The sequence below is a fragment of the Muntiacus reevesi genome, chromosome 1, assembly GCF_963930625.1.
Source record: "Muntiacus reevesi chromosome 1, mMunRee1.1, whole genome shotgun sequence".
Taxonomy (NCBI): domain Eukaryota; kingdom Metazoa; phylum Chordata; class Mammalia; order Artiodactyla; family Cervidae; genus Muntiacus; species Muntiacus reevesi.
This window is the reverse complement of record NC_089249.1, coordinates 15,899,117-15,921,708: the sequence shown is the minus strand read 5'-3', so window position 1 is coordinate 15,921,708 and position 22,592 is coordinate 15,899,117. Positions and strand designations below refer to the sequence as shown.

The window sequence follows — 22,592 nt, the reverse complement described above, 5'->3', positions numbered from 1 at the left end:
GTTAGACTGCAAGACCCAGCAGCAGAGACTCAAGATTGAAATTCTCAATTTTAATACCAGGTATTGTCAAAAAACTTTTGGTAGCTTGCTCCCGAATGGAAACCCTAGAGTATACTATAGTAATGGTTTTCAAACTTCAGCATGCATCATAATCTCTTGAAGAATTACTTGTTGTTGTTAATTTTATTGAAGTAGAGTTGATTTATAGTCTTGTGTTAATATCTACAGTACAGTGATTCAATTATACATATATATGTATACATCTTTTGCATATTCTCTTCCATATGGTTTGTCACAGGATACTGACTATAGGTCTCTGTGCCGTGTAATAGGCCCTTGTTGTTTATCCATCCATATATAATAGTTTGTCCCAAACTCAGTCCTTCGCTTTCCTACTCACCCTCCTCCATGGCAAACCACAAGTCTGTTCTCTATGTCTGAGTCTGTCTGTTTCACAGATATGTTCACTTGTGTTGTATTTTAGATTCCACATATAAGTGATATCATATGGTATCTGTCATTCTCTTTCAGACTTATTTCACTTGGTATCATAATCTCTAGGTGAGGGCTGTTGAAACACAGGCTGAATCAAAGTTTCTGATTTAGTCGGTCTGGAATGAGGCCAGAATTGGGTCTCTTAACAAGTTCCCAGTCGATGCTGTTGTTGCTAGTTCAGGAGCCACACTCCAGGAACCAATGAACTACAACTAACAATGGATTGATAGAACTTGGATATTGGGGACCAGGGGTTAACTGAGAGTAACTGACCAGATAAGCACAGAAGAGCAGGCAAAGTTGAAAGCCATTAGCACAAACACCTTAACTTTCCTCAACTGTCGTAAAGACGTGTCAGGGCGGCAGGAATAGGGATGGGATGTCATTATCTGGTCACATTACTTTTCATAAATGTTAAAAATCACTTGAGGTGTAAAGTGTATTACTTGTTTAAGATCAGTGGTCCTGGGCCTGAAACTTGTTCAACTTATCATAGACTCCAAAACTAGAATAGGGTTGTGATTAAGGGCAGGGGTTCTGGATTTAAATTTGTGTTTAAAGGCTGACTTTACTGTCTTCTAATGGTGTGACCTTGGAGAGTTACTAAATGACATCACATATGTAAAGTACTTAGAACAGTGCTTGGAAAGCATTAAGTGTTCAGTACTGGTTATCATTTATATATTGTTATAAGGTAAAAATCTCAAATCCTCAGCTTAGCATTTATGATCCTCCAACCTGCTTTGAGTCTTCTCTTCCATACTGCTCCCTTATCAAACCCTCCTCTCTAATTATATTTCTTTCAAATTATTTTATGTAGAGTTTGTTGTTTTTTTTGTTTATTTTCTTGCCATCTCCCTTTTATATGCATCAGTCCTTCTCCTTCTTTGACTAAGTTTTATCCATTCTCCAAAACTAAGCTTAAAATTAACTTTTGATATAAAGTTTTCCCTTACTACTTCAGCCCCCAACGTTCTTCCTTCTCCAAGGAACGCCCATACCAAAATTTGTAGCAATCCTTGGTATTTAGTGAATTCTCCCTGTTTTTTTATGAGTTTACCTCAACTACTAAAAGCTCTCTGAAGGTAGAGCTTCTTTTATGAGAGAAGAAAATGTACTGTAGAGGCTTTTAAATCAGAAAAACCTGGATTTAACAGCCAGCTTTACCACTATGATTCAGACATTTTTTTACTTCTGTGAGCCTCACTTTCTCATTTGTAAAATGGGAATAATATCACTTACATCTCAGAGGGCTGTTGTGAAAGAGTCTCTGGGACATAACAAGCACTTTTTGAATTGTGACTATTATTATGTTTTATTTCTTCATAATCCTTGCAGCCCTCAGCAGAGCAACAAGAACACAATAAGCACCCAACATATAAACTGACTATACTAAGAAGTTTCCTGAATTTAAAGCATTAGTAGAAGTCAACTAATGTTGTCCCGATAGTTGCCCTTTCTAAGAAGGAATGGGTGAAGCAGTAAAGGCTGCTCTTGTGATTGTACAGGTAAGATGGTTTGCCCTATGGTGTAAAAAAGTCTTTTTATATGAGAAGCAAAAATTATGTGTCTTCATATAAAGTTCTCTTTTCTGAAGAGTTAAAATTCCTTATACATGTTCTTTAAAATGTAAAATGCATTAAACTATCAAAGAAAATAGAAAAGATGTTTATAATTATACTATGCAGTATTAACATTTTATATGCAGTGGACAGAAGGATTTATCAGTAGTCAATCTACTTGAGTATCAGTAACAAGCACATTACTTCAGCCTACAGAATCACAATCATCATGTGTAAATAATTTTGTTTCCTGTCTTTTAAATTTACTTTTTCCACATTGCTATAGAGTCCTTATAAACATAATTTTAATTTGAAAGTGAAAGTCGCTCAGTCATGTCCAACTTTTTGAGACCCCATGGACTACACAGTCCATGGAATTCTCGAGCCTAGAACACTGGGGTGGGTAGCCTTTCCCTTCCCCAGGGTATCTTCCCAACCCAGGGATCACACCCAGGTCTCCTGCATTGCAGGAGGATTCTTTACCAGCTGAGCCACAAGGGAAGCCCAAGAATACTGGAGTGGGTAGTCTATCCCCTCTCCAGCAATTTTAATTTGATGCAATATTAAATATGACTCCTGATTTCAACAGGTGTTTAGCATGAAATATAGCAGAGTTCAGGAAAAGCAGTGGACTTAGTATCAGAAGGGACGACTTCCTAATTTTAATAGTAACACTGTTTGCTTATGTGCTTTATAGTTTACAAAAAACTTTCATATATATTCCTCAATCTAAGGAATGCTTACTGAACACTGACTATATGATTCTTTAAATGACTACCTAAGAACACTTAACTGAGAAGTAGAAGGCCAGGACTCAGTCCAAATCATCTGACTCCAGTGTGATTTCCACTTAAGTCCATGATCACATTATGCTGTCTCCATTTAACTGTGACCCTCAGCATGTCACTTTATTAGATTTTCTTCTTCCTCTATATCATGCATCAAGACTCTTTTAGGCAACCTTCTTCCAGCTCCAGAATGGTAAGCTTTTCACTATCAATTTGAAAAACCAGGATTAGCTTTGACTTCAACTATGAAACAAGCGAAACAGGCTATGACATGTATATGACCATTCAAATAATGAATCCATCATGATTTATATGCTATCCTAAAAGTTGATTTCTTTTTTTTTTTCTAAAAGTTGATTTCTAAAAATATTTTTAAAAGAGAAAAGTCAAGTTTTATATACAAAGAAAATGTCTTTGCTTATAATACAGACATCATAGTTAGTCTACTACACTCTGGCAACCCCAAAGAGGTAGTAAGAAAATACCTTTGAGACAAATATTACTACTCAAAAGTGTCTGCAGATTGGTGCCAGTTCACAAACTGTTATCAGACCATCCCTGGTAGCTCAGCTGGTAAAGAATCCACCTGCAATGCAGGAGACCCTGGTTCAACTCCTGGGTTGAAAAGTTCTGCTGGAGAAGGGATAGGCTACCCACTCCAGTATTCTTAGACTTCCCTGGTGGCTCAGACGGTAAAGAATCTGGCTGCAATGCAGAAGACCCGGGTTTGATTCCTGGGTTGGGAAGATCCCCTAGAGGAGGGCATGGCAACCCACTCCAATATTCTTGCCTGGAGATCCTCATGGACAGAGGAACGTGGTGGGCTACAGTCCTTGGGGTCACAGAGTCGGACACAACTGAGCGACTAAGCACATAAAAAGTTGAGAATATGTATTCAGAAACCTTTATGGTGATTTGACTTTGCTATCCAAGCATGTAATTACTTCTTTAATGATTCATTTTTATTGTACTTTCAAAACTACTGGTCTATTACAAATTAGAGGAAAATTAAAAAACAAATAAGCAAAAAACTTGGTCCTTCATCACAAATAATGTGAAGGCACTGCTCTAGAGAATGCATTTTATCCCGTATAAGTTTTCTTCAAATATATAATGAAGGCAGTAAAATTAACTCAGATCCCAGAGTAATGAGGAAATATTATAAAGCCTCATAAACAGACTTTGTTTTTGTTGCTTAGTCGCTAAATCGTGCCCAACTCTTTTACGACCCCGTAGACTGTAGCCCACCAGGCTCCTCTCTCTGTCCATGGAATTTTCCAGGCAAGAATACTAAAGTGGGTTGCCATTTCCTTCTCCAGGGGATCTTCTGGACCCAGGGACTGAACCCACATTTTTTCCTTGGCAGGTGGATTCTTCACCACTGAGCTACCAGGGAACTTGTTAAGACTTTAATTATTAGGCATTGTGGTAAAAAGTGATAGATGTTCATCAAAATCCATCCTCCCTTTCTTAAACAATAAGAGAACTGTGGCAAGTTTCATGACTGCCTGGTTACACTACACTTCTCAGCTCTTCTTCATGGCCATATGACTGAACTCTTGCCAATGGAATATATGAGGACACATTGTATGCCCTTTTCAGGTTTGGGTCATTGTAATAGTGGGCATGCCTTCTCCCCTTTCTTGTCCCCTTCTGCAGTCCAGAACCTGGAAGTGGCAGCCCAGTATAGGCTAAGACAATGTTCAAAGATATGATTTGACAAACCTGTAAAGAAGCTAGGTCACTGAATCAACTCATGGAGCAGAGCTACTCACCTGCATGGTTGATCACCTATGAAATGTTATTTGGAAAGGTAATAAATGCCCATATTCCTTAAATCACTTCTTCCTTGGGGGTCTCTTTGTTGCAACAACTTGGCTTTAAATTTAAATAAGAATGCACCTTTGAAATACGGTGTCCCAATGATGCCCCATATAGGGCCTCTCCTACCATCATTCCATAAGTGACAGAAATGATACTGTACTCCCTGGTGGTTCAGACGGTAAAGGATCTGCCTGTGATTCAGGAGACGTGGGTTCAATCCCTGAGTTGGGAAGGTCCCTTGGAGAAGGGAATGGCTACCCACTCCAGTATTCTTGCCTGGACAGAGGAGCCTGGTGGGCTATAGTCCATGTGGTCGCAAAGAGTCAGATATGACTGAGCAATTAACATTTTCAATGACTAAGCAACTACTCTATATCTAATACCAAGACTCAGACCAACTTGGCCTGGTTGTGCCATGGTTGGTTTGTATATTCATTTGTTCATCTACTTATCCATTCATTAACAATTCACCAAATGTCTGTTTACTAAATTCAAGATAAAATGGGAATGATCGTATCTACTTCACAGGGCTATTGGGGGAATTAAATAAGATAGTATGTATGTGCTGCCTTAGAATAAAATACTCAACAAATGTTATTTACCATTATAACCATAATGTATATGCCATAATAGAGAATTTGAATTGCCAAGTCAGAGAGACTTCACTTTGCTATTTTATTACCTGTGAGATCTGGGCGAGTTATTTTTTTTTTCTGAGCATAAGGCTCATCACGTGTGAAATGGGGATAATACCCATATACTACAGTGCTGCTTATTAAGTGAGAGCACGGTACACAGTAAGAGACAAAACTGTACATTTCTAAGAACAAGACCTCTAAAAATGGGCCAATGACTGAACAACCAAATCAAACATGAAATGCCAGTGAACAGAGAAAATGAGCACTGAGAAAGACAAGGACTAAACTAATGTCTGTTTTATTTATAAGAAACAGGAAAATGCAAAACTTTTCAGTTCAACTTGGAAAGAGGGGCAGAGCACACACACACAGCAGAGGCAGTGAGTTCAACTTGGCAGTAACCCTATGATAACTACAGGCCAGAAAACAGTTGAAGAGCCAAACAAAATGAGTATAATTTCCAGAATCAGAATATTAAGAGTTATAAAGGGCTATAATGACTACTTAACATCAATAAACACTAGCAGTGCAAAAGGTTCTATTAAAAAATGGGTTTTGTTGAAGAATAAATGTGGGAAATTTATAAGCTTATTAAAATATTAAAGATTCTCAGATGAACTATGGAAAAGAAACATGTTTTTAAGCTGACACTTCCTTTATTTATTGACCATAGAATCCTTTTAGAAAATAATACCTAATAACATATTCAGGATTGTCTGTGTGTGCTCAGTCATGTCCAACTCTTTGAGACCCTATGGACCGTAGCCCACCAGGCTCCTCTGTCCATTGGATTCTCCAGGTAAGAACAATGGAGTGGGTGGCCATGCCCTCCTCCAGGGGATCTTCCCAACCCAAGAATGGAACCTGTATCTCCTGCATTGCAGGTGGATTCTTTACCCACTGAGCCAACTAGGAAGCCCATACTCAGGATCAGGGGATTTATTTTATAGATAATGAAAACTGACTCCAAAGGAAGCTAAATGATTTGCTTAAGTAGCACAGAAAGCTACAATGGAAGAGGGGACTAAGATTATTATTTGACCCCCAGTCCTACTCTCTTTTCATTCTACTGGTATCTGGTGACAAAATAAATAAAAAATGAGTGTTACAACATTCAAAGAAATTCTGGGATAAGCTAGGTCTGTGAAAGGAATTATTGAGGAGTGATTTTTTTTTCTCCTTAAACAGACAAGTCCTAAAACATGGTTCTTCTTCTTATTTACTGTTTCTGGTCTTCGACTGTGTGTTGAAATACCTATCCATTCTCTTTAATAAGAATTAAATACTTTCTCTTTAATAAGAGTGGATTCTCCATCCCACCCCCACCTTCTTGTCCATTATATCTGCAGTGTTAGCCACAAGCTTGATTTAGGCTCTCACTGTAATCAACCAGTGTTCCTAGAGTGATGGGATAGGACCCTGCTCTTAAAATAGGCACATTCATCTGGGAGATTTGGCACAGTGCCAGAGATACTTAAAGTCACAGGACAATCCTTGTGCATCCTCCTTAACTACTGTTTTACTAAAAGATTTATCAAGGGTGGGTGCAGGGAAGTGTTTCTACATGAAAATAAACAAATGTGTTACAACTCACAATACAAAAAGCAATGAATTTTTAAGATAAAAATTCAGATGGGAAACAATTTTGTATTTAAGGCAAAGTCCCTTGAATGATGCCTCCCTGGCTTCTCAGGGTTATGCCTACACTGTTCTCTGATGGATGTCACTGGATATATATTCCACAGGGATCTAATTTTAGTTCTTAACTAGAGATGAAGGTCAGACACCTAAATCTGATAGTTCTAAACTTTTGCCCTCTGTGCATAGTAATGTGTGTGTGTGCGTGCGCACATGTGCACACACACGTGTATGCACAAGACAGAAAGAGATGTATTAAATTCCAAAATAAGCTTATTATAATCAATAGTTGGAACAATGCTGTCAGTGCCAGAAGACAGACCTATTAAAAAATAGTAATTTACAAAGACCTTAAACAATGAATGACTTACTTCCAGGATTGTACACTGTGCTTCTAAGAAACTTTAGAGAGGATTCTGGAGGTCAAATTTGAAATCTCTTTATAAAAAGTGAAAGATGAGATTTTCTAAATAAATGTCCATGAAGCTGGTTTCAATTACATTTAGTTTAATATGATATGATATCTATACACTTTGGGGTTTTTTTCCCCTACTTTTACTATGGGAGGCAATAGTAATTATCACTTTTTAGTTAATGGATACTGTCCTCGTGAATGAAATTTTTATCTCACTTCCTTAATTTCACCTTTAGCTCCCCTTCTTGCACATATACATTTCTTTCAGTAATAACAATCCTTCTGGCTATGTTCTATATCATGGTGATCCTGCCAAAAGACTGAGAGTTTCATAGTAACAACAATTATGTAAGTTTGGCTCAAGTTTCTTTACTAATTAGCAATCCCGAGAAAGACATGATGCATCATCAAGAGTTCATTAACAGATGGGAAACATAGCTTAGGTATAAATGAAAACTTAAAAACCAATCAGCTGCCTTTCCCTTCTTGATAGAGAGCAGAAATGGGCATGTCAAAACTTTTAATTTCTCTTCAAATATAGTACCAGCCAACTCTGGTTTTCTTACTACTTAAGCAAGAGTCTTTATTTTTCAGAAAACGCTCTTCTTCACTACCTATACAAAACATACTTTAGAATTTTAAGTTAATATGCTGACAAATACAGAAGCATTATCATTTGTTGCATTTTAGTTTGCCAAATAAGGGAACATTATCACATTTAATCTTTACTGAGTTCTCAGCCAAGTCATAGTTTGATCATGTAAAAGCACACTAACAAAGCTGGAAGAGGCACATCCTGTCACAACATACACTCTGTATCTTGGTGACTGGTACAGATTCTCATCCCATGGATCTCTACAGCTTTTTGTCTTTTTCAGTGTATTAAAGTGTTACCTATATAAAGTTTCTCTGGAATTTCTTTGTCTCCAACATCATCTACTCTACAACGCTCAGCTCTTCACTCTGAAATACTCTATCTCTAAATCTCTAGATCTCAGCTCTAGTAGCCCAGGCCTCTATAGAAGATAATCAAGGGATCTGATGGTAAGTTGAAGTTATGGACTAAATATTTGTATTCCCATTAAATGCATATGTTGATGTTCTAACCCCAGTGTGATGGTATTTGGAGATGGGGCTTTGAGAAGGTTATTAAGGTTAGATGGGGTCATGAAGGAGAGGCCTTGGTCTTACGGGAATAGTATTCTTTTGATAAGAGACACCAGAGGGCTAGCTCACTCATTCCCCACTCACTTCCTTCTCTGCACAAAGAGGAGGTCAGATGAGTACACAGTAGAGAGCAGGTGACTATAAGCCAAAAGAAGAGATCTCAGAAGGAGATCTACCTTACCAACACCTTGATTTTGGACTTCTAGCCTCCAAAACTGTGAGGCATAAATTTGTTTTGCTTATGCAACCCAGTTTTTGGTATTTTGTCATGGTAGCATGAGCAGACTAAGACAGCCGAGAATAAGGACAAGAGTAAAGTTATTTCGGTGAGACAGCTGTGATGTTAGAGGTCTTCAAAGGCACAAGAACACACGAGTGGTGTAGCAGAAAAAAAGCGCAGAAACAGTTTGGGTTTTTTCTAATTCCTAGTTCTATTATTTTGTGAATTTGGATCTGGAGCAATTTATTTATTCTACCTGAAGCTAAATTTCATCATGTGCAAGATATAAATATATCTATTTCACAGAGTTATTGTGAAAGACCTATCTATATTATTAATATTATTTAACATGAACAGCATCTGAGACAACATATTGTAAGGAGTAATACATCTCACAGGTTATTTATTAGGAAACAGTACAACTGAAGTAAGGAAAGCACCTAGGTTCAAATACTAGATTATATGATCTTGGCAAATTTTTTTAATCACCGAGCTTCATTTCCTCATCTCTACAAACAGGAATAACATTTAGGGCTTATAAATATTAAATGAGATGATATATTTAAAAATCTCTAGCACAGTGCTTGGGATAGAATAGAGACTTATGCACATTACCTCATAAAGATGGCCAGATGGGCGAGCAGGTCAAGTAATATTAACAGGCACACTGCGCACAAGCACAACAGGGCTAGGAAATTTTTATCTGTATTTTCCATCTAATGCCAAAGCCTCTTGAAAGGTAAGTGCTGGTGTTACAACATGGCAATTTTGTATCAGTTTTATAGATTCTACAGTATCCATTTAGAATCTATAGAGTTCATTGCTGAGCACTTGTGCACATAGCCCTGATACAGGCACAAAACTTAAAATGCTCTCAAATTAAAATTCAAGTACATACAAACTATTCAAGAGAAATAAATACTAACCAAGTGACAAAAGGTTGAGTTGGGGTTAGGGGGCTATAAAAGCACATTAACTCAAGTTACTTATAATACTATGGAGACTGAACATATGTAAAATGAATAAGGACTGTAAATGTATTTCAATGCATAGCAATTTAAGCTGTGTTAAAGATTAAAGGAGTAAGCTACATATAGAGAATTTAGTTAGAAAAAGCTTCTTGATAAATCTGAGTGTTGGGTAATAAGTAGGGGAAAAAATGAAAGAGATGGAGCAGGGGAAAGAAGGCAGAAGACAAACTAAGTGGTGGACAAAGGCAGAGGCAGAGAGGGGTAAAGCAGGAGGATCAATTATAGCAGATGTAGAGTTCATACAAGTAAAAGCTGTCTAACCAAGTTTTCTAACAGCAAAGTGGCTGCTGTGGAGATCCCATTACTGAAAGTATTCAGTCAGATTCTGGTTGATTACCCTCAGCACAAGAGACGTTAGAAGGAATCACTGTCCTGGAAGATACTCTGGGTCCCTTATTATACTGTAAGTTCCTGAGGAACCGCCCTGCAATGAGAGCCACTGAAGGCAGGAAAGGAGGCAGAGGGCCTAGTTTGAGTCCTAGATCCTCCACTTATTGATCATAACCTCAGGGAAGTCAACCTCTCAGTTTTTCATCTATAAATGGGGAACTGGAAATGTTTGTTCAGCCTGGAACTCTTTCAGGTCCTAAGAGTTTTCAATCAGCCAAAGATGTACATGTTATGCCCTTTCTCTAGTACATGGCCAAACAGTGTAAGGAAGAGCTAATTGCTGAGAAGAAAAAAAAAATCAAAACCCTCCATTTTAGGCAAAATAATAACCATAAAAAAAAAATCTGCAGCATGCCTAACTCTGATAGGTCAAGTACTGTACTACTTATGGGGAGGGCTGACACTAGTTACCCTATCCAGTCATACTGCAAATCCTGGGCTTCTGTTTTCTGTCAATGGTTTTAATTAGCCCAGTGTCAAAGTTTTGTTTATGCTCTGCAACAACTCTCAAATTTTGGAGAGAGTTGGAGCCTACAATCAGAAAAACAGAATCAATTCATAAGCTATACAACAGGTCAACTCAATTATTAATGAGTGGCAGTATGGTGCAGGACAAAGTCCGTGGACCAGACTGCATAGGCTTAAATCATGTCCTCCCACTTCACAAGTTTAGGCAAGTAATTTACTTCACTAGTTTAAGCAAATAACTTCTTTGTGTGCCTTAGTTTCCTCATCTGTAAAATAAGTAAGAAATTTATTAGCTTTGTTATAAGGATTAAATGTGTTAATATTCATATAGTGCTTGGAATGGTGGGCATGTAGTATTTAATAACAGCTTTATCAATACATAATTTATATATCATAAACTTACCCTGTTAGCAAGTATACAGCTTATTGATTTTTAGCATATTCACACTTGTGCAACCATCATCACTGTTTAATTTTAAAATATTTTCATCATCCTCAAAAAAAACCCCAATACCCATTAGCAGTAACTCCCCATTCCCCGCTCTCCCTAGCCCCTGGGAAACCAATGATCTACTTTCTGTTATTACAGATCTGCCTATTTTAGAAATTTCATATGAATGGTATTGTACATTATGTAGCCTTTTGTGTCTTCCTTCTTTCACTTAGCATAATATGCTCAAGGTTCATCCATGTTACAAGCCCTTACAAGAGTTACTTTTATCCTTTTTTATGGATAAGTAATATTCTATCGTATGGCTATAATACATTCCATTATCTATTCACAAAATGATAGACATTTGGTTTGGTTCCATTTTTTGGCTATTGTGAATAATACTGCTGTGAATATTCAAGTACACAGTTTTCTGTGGACACATATCTTCATTTCTTTTTTGTAGATACCTAGGAGTGCAACTGTTGGGCCATACAGTAACTTGGTTTAATCCTTTGAGGAACTCCTAGATTATTTTCCAAAGTGGCCACACCATTTTACATGCAGTAAACTATCAGTAATGTTTGAGCATTCTGATTTCTCCACATCCCTGTCAACATTTATTATCTGACTTTTTAAATTTTAGCCATATCAGTGAGTATAAACTGGTATCCTATTGTAATTTTGACATTCATTCCCCTGATGGTTAATGATGTTGAGCATCACGTGTTGATTGGCTATGTGTATATCTTCTTTGGAAAAATGTATATTCAGATCCTTTGCCCATTTTAAAATTCAATTGTCTTTTTATTATTGAGTTCTTTATATATCCTAGATACAAGTCTCTTATCAGACATATGATAGCAAATACTATCTTCCATTCTGTGGGTTGTCTTTTCACTTTCTTGATAGTATAAGCACAAAAGTTAACTTTGATGAAGTCTAATGTATTGATTTTTCTTTGGTTGCTTGTGCTTTTGGTGTCCTATCTAAGAATCCACTGCCAAATGCAAGTCATGAAGACTTACCCTACGTTCCTGCTAAGAGTTTCATGGTTTTAGATCTTACATTTGGGTCTGATCTATCTTGAGTTAAATTTTGCACATGGTGTGAAGTAAAGGTTCAATGCATTCTTTTATATGTGGCTAAGTTTCTCAGTGCCATTTGTTAAAATATTACTCTTTCCCCACTAAATGATACTGGCACCCTTGTCAAAAATCTGTTTATCACAGACAGATTGGTTATTTCTGGACTCTCAATACTATTCCATTGATCTACATCTATATCTATATGCAGGTTTTTTTCCAGTAAATACATACAACAAGATCCACAGTTGGTTGAAACTGCAGATGCAGAACCGTGGATATGAAAGACCAACTATAAAGTTACACATGGGTTTTTGACTGCTCAGGGAATTGGCACCCTAAACCTTGAGTTGCTTAAAGGTCAACCATATGTATGTTTATCTATCCTTGTGTCATTACACACTGTCTTGATTACTGTTGCCTTATAATAAGTTTTGATGTTGGGAGTTGTAAGTTCTCCAGGTCTGTTCCTTTCAAGACTGTTTTGGTTCTTCTGCATCCCCTGAAATTCCATATGAATCTCAGAACTGGCTTGTCAATTTGTACAAAGAAGCCACCCAGAGTTCTAAGAGGTATCTCATTAAATCTACAGATCAAAATGAGAAGTAGTGCCATTTGAGCATAAGTCTTCCAATCTATGAACATGGGATGTTTCCTCATTTCTTTACACCTTCTTTAATTTCTTTTTAAATCTTAGTTATTTGCATTTGGCTGTGGTGGGTCTTCGTCGCTACATGGGCTTTTCTCTAGTTGTGGGGAGCGGGGCCCATTCTCCAGCTGTGCTGCATATGCCCCTCACTGTGTTGGTCTCTCTTGGTGTGGAGCACGGGCTCTAGGGCACTCTGGTCCCAGGAGCGGCAGTGTGCCGGGCTCCGTGGTTGTGGCTCCCGGGCTCCAGAGCACAGGCCCAGCAGTTGTGGTGCACAGGCTTAGCTGCTCCACAGCGTGTGGGATCTTCCCAGGTCAGGGATCAAACCTGTGTCTCCTGCATTGATTAGCAGGCAGATTCTTTACCCCTGGGCCACGAGGGAAGCCCTTAGATCTTCTGTAGTTTCTTTCAATAGCATTTTGTATTCTTCTACAAAATGGAATTATTTTCTGAGTCATTTCCTTAGTTGTTGTTCTAGGACTTAAATAGCTTATATATGTATATATTTTAACAGAATTAGCTTCAACTTACATTAATTCCAGTGAGGTGTAGAAATACTGCTTCTATATGATGCTGTCCCTTTCCCCTCTTTGGTGGCATTACTGTCATACATATCAAAAATGATTACTTGGTATATAATTTTGTCTTTTGAAGTCACTGAGGAGAAAGGACAGCTGGTATATACTTACAGCTTTTGTTATTTTGGCCTTCTTACTTATAATTTTCAGTTCTCTAGAACCAAATAGTGACTGTATTATCTAGAGTCACTTCCTTAGTGCAGTACAGCTTTGCTCTCATCAACCTTTGTGCTATTTCCGACAAATATATCATGTTTCTGTATGTTACTAGCTGAACAATATATTAAAGACATTGTTTTATACACAACTGTTTTTAAAATCATTTAAAAGAATGAGAAGAAATATGCATTTATATTATCTTTTATAATTACATAATTACCTTTACTAGTTCTCTTTTGTTTCTTTGTGTGGATTCAAATCACTGTTTGAGGTAACTTGCTTTCTGTTTGAAGCATTTCTTGTAAGATGGGTCTAGAACAAATTCATTTTTTCATTTATCTAAAAATGTTTTTATCTCCCTTGCAATGTTAAAAGATAGTTCTGTTGGATATGATTCCTGGTTGAGGTTTTTTCTTTGAGTTCTTTGAATACATGATTCCACTGCCACAGGCCTACATTTCTGATGAGGAGTCAGCTGTGTATCTCATTGAGACTATTTTGTAAGTGATGATCCATTTTTCTTTTGCTACTTTCAAAATTTTCTCATTGTGTTTGAGTTTTAGCATTTTTATTGTGATGTGTCTATGGATCTTTTTGAGGTTATTCTAACTCAGACATTATTGAGCTTCCTGGATATTTAAGTTGTTTTCCTGTAAGTTTAGTTCGTTTTTAGACATTTCTTCAAATATTTTTTCTTCCTTTTTCTCTCTCCTCTCCTTCTGGTACTCCAATTATATGTATGTTGATACATTAACATCATCTCATATTTCTCTGAGGCACTCATTTTCATTATTCTTTTTTCTCTGTTCTTTACCTTGTTTACACTATTGATTTATCTTCATATTTGCTCATTCTTTCTTCTGACAGTTTGAACCCAACACTGGGCCTCTTTACTGATCTTTTTCCCATTATTGTACTTTTCACTTCCAAAATTTCCATTTGGTTCTTTTCTTTTTAATCATTTCTATCTTTGTATTGATATTCTTCATTTGTTGTGATGTCATCAAATTTTGTATTACTTCTTTAATTATGGTTTCCTTTACTTTCCTGAATATTTTTTCTTCTTTTTGGCCACACCACACAGCATGCAGAACTTCCCCCAACCAGGGATCAAACTCAAGCCCTCTCAAGTGAAAGCACAGAGTCTTAACCACTGGGCCACAAAGGAAGTCCCTTCTGAATATATTTATAATGAATATGTTGACGTCTGTCTGTTAAATCCACCCTCTGGTTGTTCTCATAGGCAGTTTCCACTGCCTGCCTTTCCCCAGTGTATAGGTCATTCTTTCCTGTTTCTTCACATAGCTTTGTTTTGTTTTTTGAAGTCGGACATTTTAGATAATACATCAACACTGGGTATTGCCTATGTCATCCGAGATTTGCTATTGTTATTTTTCTTATTTGCTCAGTGACTGGATGAATTATTTCAGTTGAGTGTATTTTCCTCCTCCTCCCTGCAGATGTAGCTCCTCTTGGGACTCACCCTTTTGTGTGCTACAGTCATCCTGGGATGACAGTGGCTTTGGCAGGCCTCTCTTTGACTTTCTCTTCCCTGACCACACCCAGCTGTTAAGCTCCACTAACTGCAGAATGATTGATCTATTGTCTTCAACAATGTCCTGGGGCATAAATTGCTCTACAGACTGAACCAATTTATTACAGTTCCTTTGAAGAGATAGTTCCTGAGGTACATATTTAAGATTTGTTCTAATTACAGGAAGGTTCCTCCCAGCTGTCTTTCCTCCTTCCTTTCTAGCAAACTAGCTAGACTTCTGGTTAGCCCTATAACTCCAATCAATATGTCAGTCTCCTCCCAACTCCTTCTCCTTTCACTGCAACCCATACCTTCAGGCAGGAACTTCACACTGTTGCAAAAAGTTGGTCCCTCTGGGGACAGATTCAGAGCTTACGGTTATAAGGTCTGCTTGTTTCTCTTGGCAAAATTCCTGAACCTTGGTTCTGATGCTGAGGGCAGAGACAACAGCATGCTTCTTTCTGGGTGACACCTCCTTGAGAGTTCAACTGGAGGAGACAGGGGAGTAGCAGGCCCGAAACGCCTCAATTTGCCTTCCAAGGTGGAATCTGTTTGTCCCACCAGCCAGGGCAAGGGCAGTTGGTGACCCAATATTCTCAATGTTGCCTTACTCAAGGTAGAGCCCATGATCCACAAGTGGAGACTGAGTGAAAGAAGAGAGACCCCATCTCTCAGCTATAACTCACCCAGAATTTTGTCTCAGTGACATGTGGCTGGGGCAGGATGAGGAATGCTGGCCTTACCCCTGTCCCTACTGGTTAGTGAGCCTTCCAACTGAGGACTGAGGAAAGCAGGAGCTCTGATCTTGGCTCCATCAGTTTGCTGTTGTTCAGTCACTAAGTCATGTCCAACTCTTTGCAACCTCATGGACTGCAGCACTCCAGGCTTCCCTGTCCTTCACCATCTCCCAGAGCTTACTCAAACTCATATCCATCAAGTCAGTGATGACATCCAACCATCTCATCTCACTCTCTGTCATCCCCTTCTCCTCCTGTCCTCAATCTTTCCCAGCATCAGAGTCTTTTCCAATGAGTCAGCACTTCGAATCAGGTGGCCAAAGTATTGGAGCTTCGGCATTATCCTTCCAATGAATATTCAGGGTTGATTTCCTTTAGGATTGACTGGTTTGATCTCCCTGCTGTCCAAGAGACTCTCAAGAGTCTTCTCCAGCACAACTGGAAAGCATTAATTCCTCGATGGTCAGCCTTCTTTATGGTCCAACTCTCACATCCATACATGACTACTAGAAAAAAGACAGTTTTGACTATACAGACCTTTGTTGGCAAAGTGATGTCTCTCTGTTTTTTAATAAGCTGCCTAGGTTGTTCACAGCTTTTCTTCCAAGGAACAAAAGTTAATTTTGTGGCTGCAGTCACCATCCAAACAGTGAGTTTGGAAGCCAAGAAAATAAAATCCGCCACTGTCTCCACTTTTTCCCCATCAATTTGCCATGAAGTGATGGACCAGATGCCATGATCTTACTTTTTCGAATGCTGTTTTAAGCCAGCTTTTTCATTCTCCTCTTTCATCCTTATCAAGAGGCTCTTTAGTTCTCTGCTTTCTGCCATTAGAGTGATGTTATCTGCCTATCTGAGGTTGTTGATATTTCTCTCAGCAATCTTGATTTTAGCTTGTGATTCATCTGGCTCTGCATTTTGCATGATGTACTCTGCATAGAAGTTAAATAAGCAGAGTGACAATATACAGCCTTGACACATTCCTTTCCCAATTTTGAACCAGTCTCTATTTCTATGTCCAGTTCTAACTGTTGCTTCTTGACCTGCAAACAGATTTCTGAGGAAGCAGGTATGGTGGTCTGGTATTTCCATCTCTTTAAGAATTTTCCACAGTTTGTTGTGATCCACAGAGTCAAAGGCTTTAGCATAGTCAATGAAGCAGAATTATTTTATAACATTTAGAAAATATTATAAAAACATTTTATAGATGTTTTTCTGGAATTCCCTTGCTTTTTCTATGATCCAAGGGATGTTGGCAATTTGATCTCAGTTTGGAGAAGGGTTTCCATCTCACTCCACTGAAAGTGGGAAGTAAGGGAGCAGGTCTCAGTTCAAATACCACAGATTTTCACTTTTCTGACTTTCAATATATTTTCCTGAATACGTGTTCCTTCAATGATTCCATGCTTTTAGGACTATTTCCAGATAATTTAAATGGCTGTTGTTGTTATTGTTTAAATAACCAGTTTCATTGAGGAGCAGGTTCATAAAGCTCTCACACTGCATGGCCGGAAGCAGAACTTCTTGCTGAGTTTTTTATATGAGAAAAAGGATCTGAAACGCTAAAGTACAAATTAGAGATACTACTCTTAACATTCCCAGGCAGAAAGTGATCCATACAGAGATCACGTATGGACTGTCACATCTAAGGCTTACTAAATCAGAAGGCTGTTCTGTTCTTTCTCCCTACATTTAGTCCTTCAATACCTTGGCAACACATCTAAAATAAAAAAAGGAGTCTGGAATGAAGTCTAAATTATTTTACTTCTGAACTACTGTGAGGCATTCATCCTGGCCTATGATATAATTCAGCCCTTCTGGTCAAGTTTTATGCCAGATCCAGCTGGATAGAAACTTTAAAAATAAAAGTTTTAGAATGTATTTGGTAATATGTGTGTTTGTGTGTTTTAAAGAAATCGAGATGTTAAAAATGACTATCTTTAAAGTTATTGGTTTCTAAATGAGAACCGAACTTGCATCATATATCAAAGTGAAGACATCAAATAAAATTTGAGTCAAATTTGCAAAACACACAAAGCTTGTTTTGTTTTGGTGAAAATTGGAGTTTAACAATTTCAAACAACTATGCTAAATGTAAAAGGCTTTTAGAACAAGCATTCATCCCTCAAGCTATTCCTAAGCATGGATTCACAGTATACGACTGATGGTTCTATCTTGGCACATTTTCTTTGGGGGACTCTAATATGGAAAATTACCCATTCATTTTCTATAGTCCACAATGACAACCCTCAGTATGCATCTGTAGCTGAGAAATGCCAAACCAAACACCATAGGAAAATAGCCAACTTAGGAACCAAGGCCTAACACAGGACCTGGCACACAGGAATTACTGAAAAAATATTTGTGGACTACAGAGATCTCTACTAATATGCCAAGTACATCCAACTTTGTGGAAAAAAGAAGAAATATTTCAAATGGTAGAATGGACTTTTGTGTTCAAATAAATTTATTTCACTCCATAAACCAGCTCCACAAGGGATACTATCTCCAAACCTAATAACACTTTTATGTTCCCCCAAAAGGAGTATGTAAGATAATCACAAAGGGCCAATTTTAGAGAGAATAAATGATTTAAAAATATATTGGTCTTTGCTTACATCCCAAATCACATAACTCTGAAAGAATATATTATCACATATGTTATCATCATATTCTTATACTTGATCTACTGTAATGAAAAAGTTTAAAATATAGAAAAGAGAAATGAAAATATCATCCACAGTGATAATACAAAGCCACTATTTAGTGAATTTCCTTATAGACATTTTTCTTTGTATACTTTTTATTAGTTTTACATGGTTGTGATCCCACTGCATGAATATTTTTGTATTCTGCATTTTCAGTAAACAACAGTATGAAAAGTGCTTGAGAATCTACTGCCTACTTAAGAAAATATCAAACTCAAAACCAAACCATATGTACAAGTCATAAGAATTCTGGTCTCCACTCAATCCCCAATCCCCTTTATTCATTTAACAAGTATGTATTGTAGGTGCCTATTTTGTGCCACATGCAGTGCCAAGGACTATAAGTACAAAGAAAAGTAAGTTAGAATTTTTGTCCTCAAAGAGTTCTCAACTCAGTAATTACCCTATACCTTCACAGATATATGAACTTACCTATGTCAGTTTGAAGCTAATGAAATAAATGCTTGAAATTTAACTATTTTTAACTTGATTCTTTTCAGGAAAATAACTAAATACCTAAACGTTTATCTCAGACAACAACTGAAGTTTTCTGCATTTGATATGGTTGTAGTCTTATAGGTGAAAGAGCTGCAATTCTTTTAATCATTTTATGATAGGTATTTTTCAATATTTATTGCAATTAGTTCTCTTTATTGGCCTTGAGATCAGCTGTGCTTCAGAAACCAATATAAGAGTTTTCATTTCCTTAAGATGTAAAATTTCAGATTATTCATCATACCTTCCTCCATCCTACATATTTGCATGATACATTTGTTTATGAGTTGGTATATAGTCATAGCCATCTATTTAGGTAGAGAAGATGTAAAGTAAATGCTTCAGTAATCACAGGTGCTTACACCCAAATATATCAAGAGCCACATGCACCTGGAATTATTTGCATTCTATGCACAAACATCAGAAATGTGTCTGTCTTTACTTCTCTGGAAAAATTTAAGCACTCCTAGTTGGAGAAGAAAATGGCAACCCTCTCCACTGTTCTTGCCTGGAGAATCCCAGGGACGGGGGAGCCTAGTTGGCTTCCATCTATGGGGTCGCACAGAGTCGGACACGACTGAAGTGACTTAGCAGCAGCAGCAGCAGTTGGTAATTTCCTTTGATATTTTTCTATTTAAGTCTAGTCTAGTTGCCTAAATGGTGTCTCAAGGTATAAGAGATAAAACAAGGTACTGAGTCATAATTTCAAACCTTCTGAAACATACCTCAAGTGATAATGAGTGGGAGCCATGGAGCACTAAGCAGTGAGGAGCTGCACATAATAGCAAGAAAATCTGTTCTCCGTGTGAGGCTCCACCACTTACTAGTGACGTTTGAGTGTTAGCAAGTTGTCATTAACATGAGCCTCAGTTTTCTTACCCATAAAATTGGTATGGCAATAGTCTCTCCATACTTGTATCATTACTATTTACTACTGAAAAGCAAATCCTTATAAAAATGTAAAATGCTACACAAATGTTAGGAATTAGGTCTAAGGATCATTACTTTATAACCAATTCCTAGAAAGTTCACATAATCAGTTTTATTTTTTGAAAGGCTCTGTTCCCTTACATCTACTTATTGGTTGTCATAAGGTTTTACATAAGAGAGGTGTGTTTTTCAGAGCAACAGCACCTGTAGTTTATGGAAAGGGGTGATGCTGTTACCAACAAACTGGTAGAAGGCTCCAGAGACATGTTTAGAAAAGAGAAAAAGAGAACTAGAGCAGGAAAGCAAATTGGATGGTAATTTGAGTTCCTCCTATTTTAAGACTGGGTTTAATGTGGAGACATGCCTATTATTCCACGTCTCTCTACACTGAGAACTTAAAAAGCTGTTAGGATACAGATCCTTTAGAAAAGTCCAATAATTTTGATTTCAAAGTCTTTATGGGCCTTAGGCATGAAAGAGTCACTAATGGTTTTAACCTTTGGAGACTGAAATAGTTTTGTTTGCCAATGTTTTTACATTAATGAAGATTACCTAGCTAGGTCCCTAATGACATCTGTTTATATCAGACCTCCCAGGAAGCAGCAATCTATATACTAAACCAAAATTAACACCAGTACAGTAGTTATGGTCACAAAAAATCTAAAAGGCAGTAAAAGACAATACCTTGATAATGTTAAGTTTTGCTACTAACCTACAGGAAATAAACATGCTTTACTAGCAACTGTGTAGGAATTTTTCTTCCCTTAACTGAAAACCGTATGGAGGGAGGGAAATCTCTGTATGCATTTACTTTGACTAGTGAAAGCACTGTCAAAGATTCTAGTGTCAGATCCACAAGGTACCACAAATCTATGGATATAGTATGGATTATCTCAACTAAACTAAACAGCAGCTGCCTTCCTAGCCTGAATACCTAAAAAATTCTTTTTTTTAACACCTGGCTTCTTTTTCCTTCTCACTTGACCATCTCTCCCATTAGCACATAATAGTCTCTCTCCTCCCTCTCCCTCTCTCTTTGACCACAGTGCAGTATTCCATTATGCAAATCTCTGTAAGTTTCTACAAATATTCCCTGCTTCCTGGAGGCTTTATTGTTTCCAATCATCTGCTATTATGTACAAAGCTTCAATGAGTAACTCTGCTTACTTTATTTCAATCTATCTACAGAAGAGATCTAAAAGTGACATTGCTTGGTCAAAGGGCAAAATGCATCTGTAATTTTGATAGATATAACTAGCTTCTATTCCACAGGGACTTGTGTTATTTTCTACTCCCACCAAGTGAGTAAGGTACTTATTTCCTGAAAACCGTTTATCAAAATGCACATGCCTGGATTCCATCCCCCAAATTCTGACTCGATAGACAGTGATGGGGCCTGAGCAGGCCTGTTGAAAAAGCTCCCCAAACAGCACATCCCTGGCTGAGAACACTGTTCTAAAAGGTATTCTAGTCTTGTTTACATTGTTTAAATGCAAAAGAAAATCAGAGTAAATCTTTAACTTCCAAAGTTTATACTCCTTGTCACTCATTCAATATAACTTTTCGAGTACCTGTTCTGTGTTGGGCATTCTAGATGCCGAGGATATAAAGATAAATGTTATCATAGCATCACTCTTCAGGGAGTTCACAGAGTCTAACAATGAGAAACACACATACACACATATAAAATTAAGAAACAAATAATAAGCATAGGATTAGAGATTTACATAAAATTTTATAGGAATACTGAAAAGGGGCACTTCACCCTAATAGGAATGCCAGAGGAGGTTTCCTGAAGGAGAAGCTCCTAGAGCTGAGTAGGAATTAAACAGCTGAAAGGGTGAAGAAATATACAAGAGGGCATTCCAGGCAGCAAACACCACATGCAACAATAGGAAGTAGGAAACAGAAGGGATGTATATGTGTTTGTAACTGGAAACATTTCATGTTGCTAGAGCATAAATTACAAGGGACAGAAGTAAGCAACAGGCTGCAAAAGCAGGCAAACTTCAGATCACTGAGCATCGAGGTCATGATAAGAAGCTTGAACTTTATCCTATAGACAAAGAAAGTCACTCAAGGGTTTCAAGGTTGGGAGTGACACAATCAGATTGCTGTTATAGAATTAAGGACAATGGACTGGAAGGGCGCATAACTGGAAAAAGAATGAACAGTTAGGAAACTGGTACAGTAGTCCAGATGAAGGTATGAACAAGGGCTGGGATTAAAGAGGGAATGCACAGAGAAATCTTAAGAGGCAAAATGAGTAGGATGTTGTCATTAAATATGGGAGTAGATGTGAAGAGAGGGATGATTTCAAGGTATGATCAAACCATTACCAGCAAAGGACTGGACTTAAGCTATTTTTCCAGCAGCAATCATGGGTTTACAAAGATTCAGTCATGCTCTCTCACCTGGTCTTAATGTTTGTAAGGCTAAGGACAGAAGTACAGGGCCCAGGAAACACTGAGCCTGAACTGGTGAGCTTCTCCTTGAACATCACGTTCTAATCAACTAAGTAAAGCAACCACAAGCTACCCCAACAGGCCAATGTGACATTTCATGATCCGATCTCTGATGCACCCTCTCTTATAGTAACTCCTCTAGTGATGAGCCTCTTGATCCCATTTTCCTCTTTACCTGTGAAGTCA

At 37.6% G+C, this 22,592-nt stretch overlaps 1 protein-coding gene across 5 annotated transcripts in view; it reads right to left on the bottom strand.

The window, feature by feature from the left end:
- Window positions 1–22,592, bottom strand: part of RIC8B (RIC8 guanine nucleotide exchange factor B) — a 100,569-nt gene that overhangs the window by 68,965 nt on the left and 9,012 nt on the right. The gene's annotated exons all lie outside the window — the stretch shown is intronic.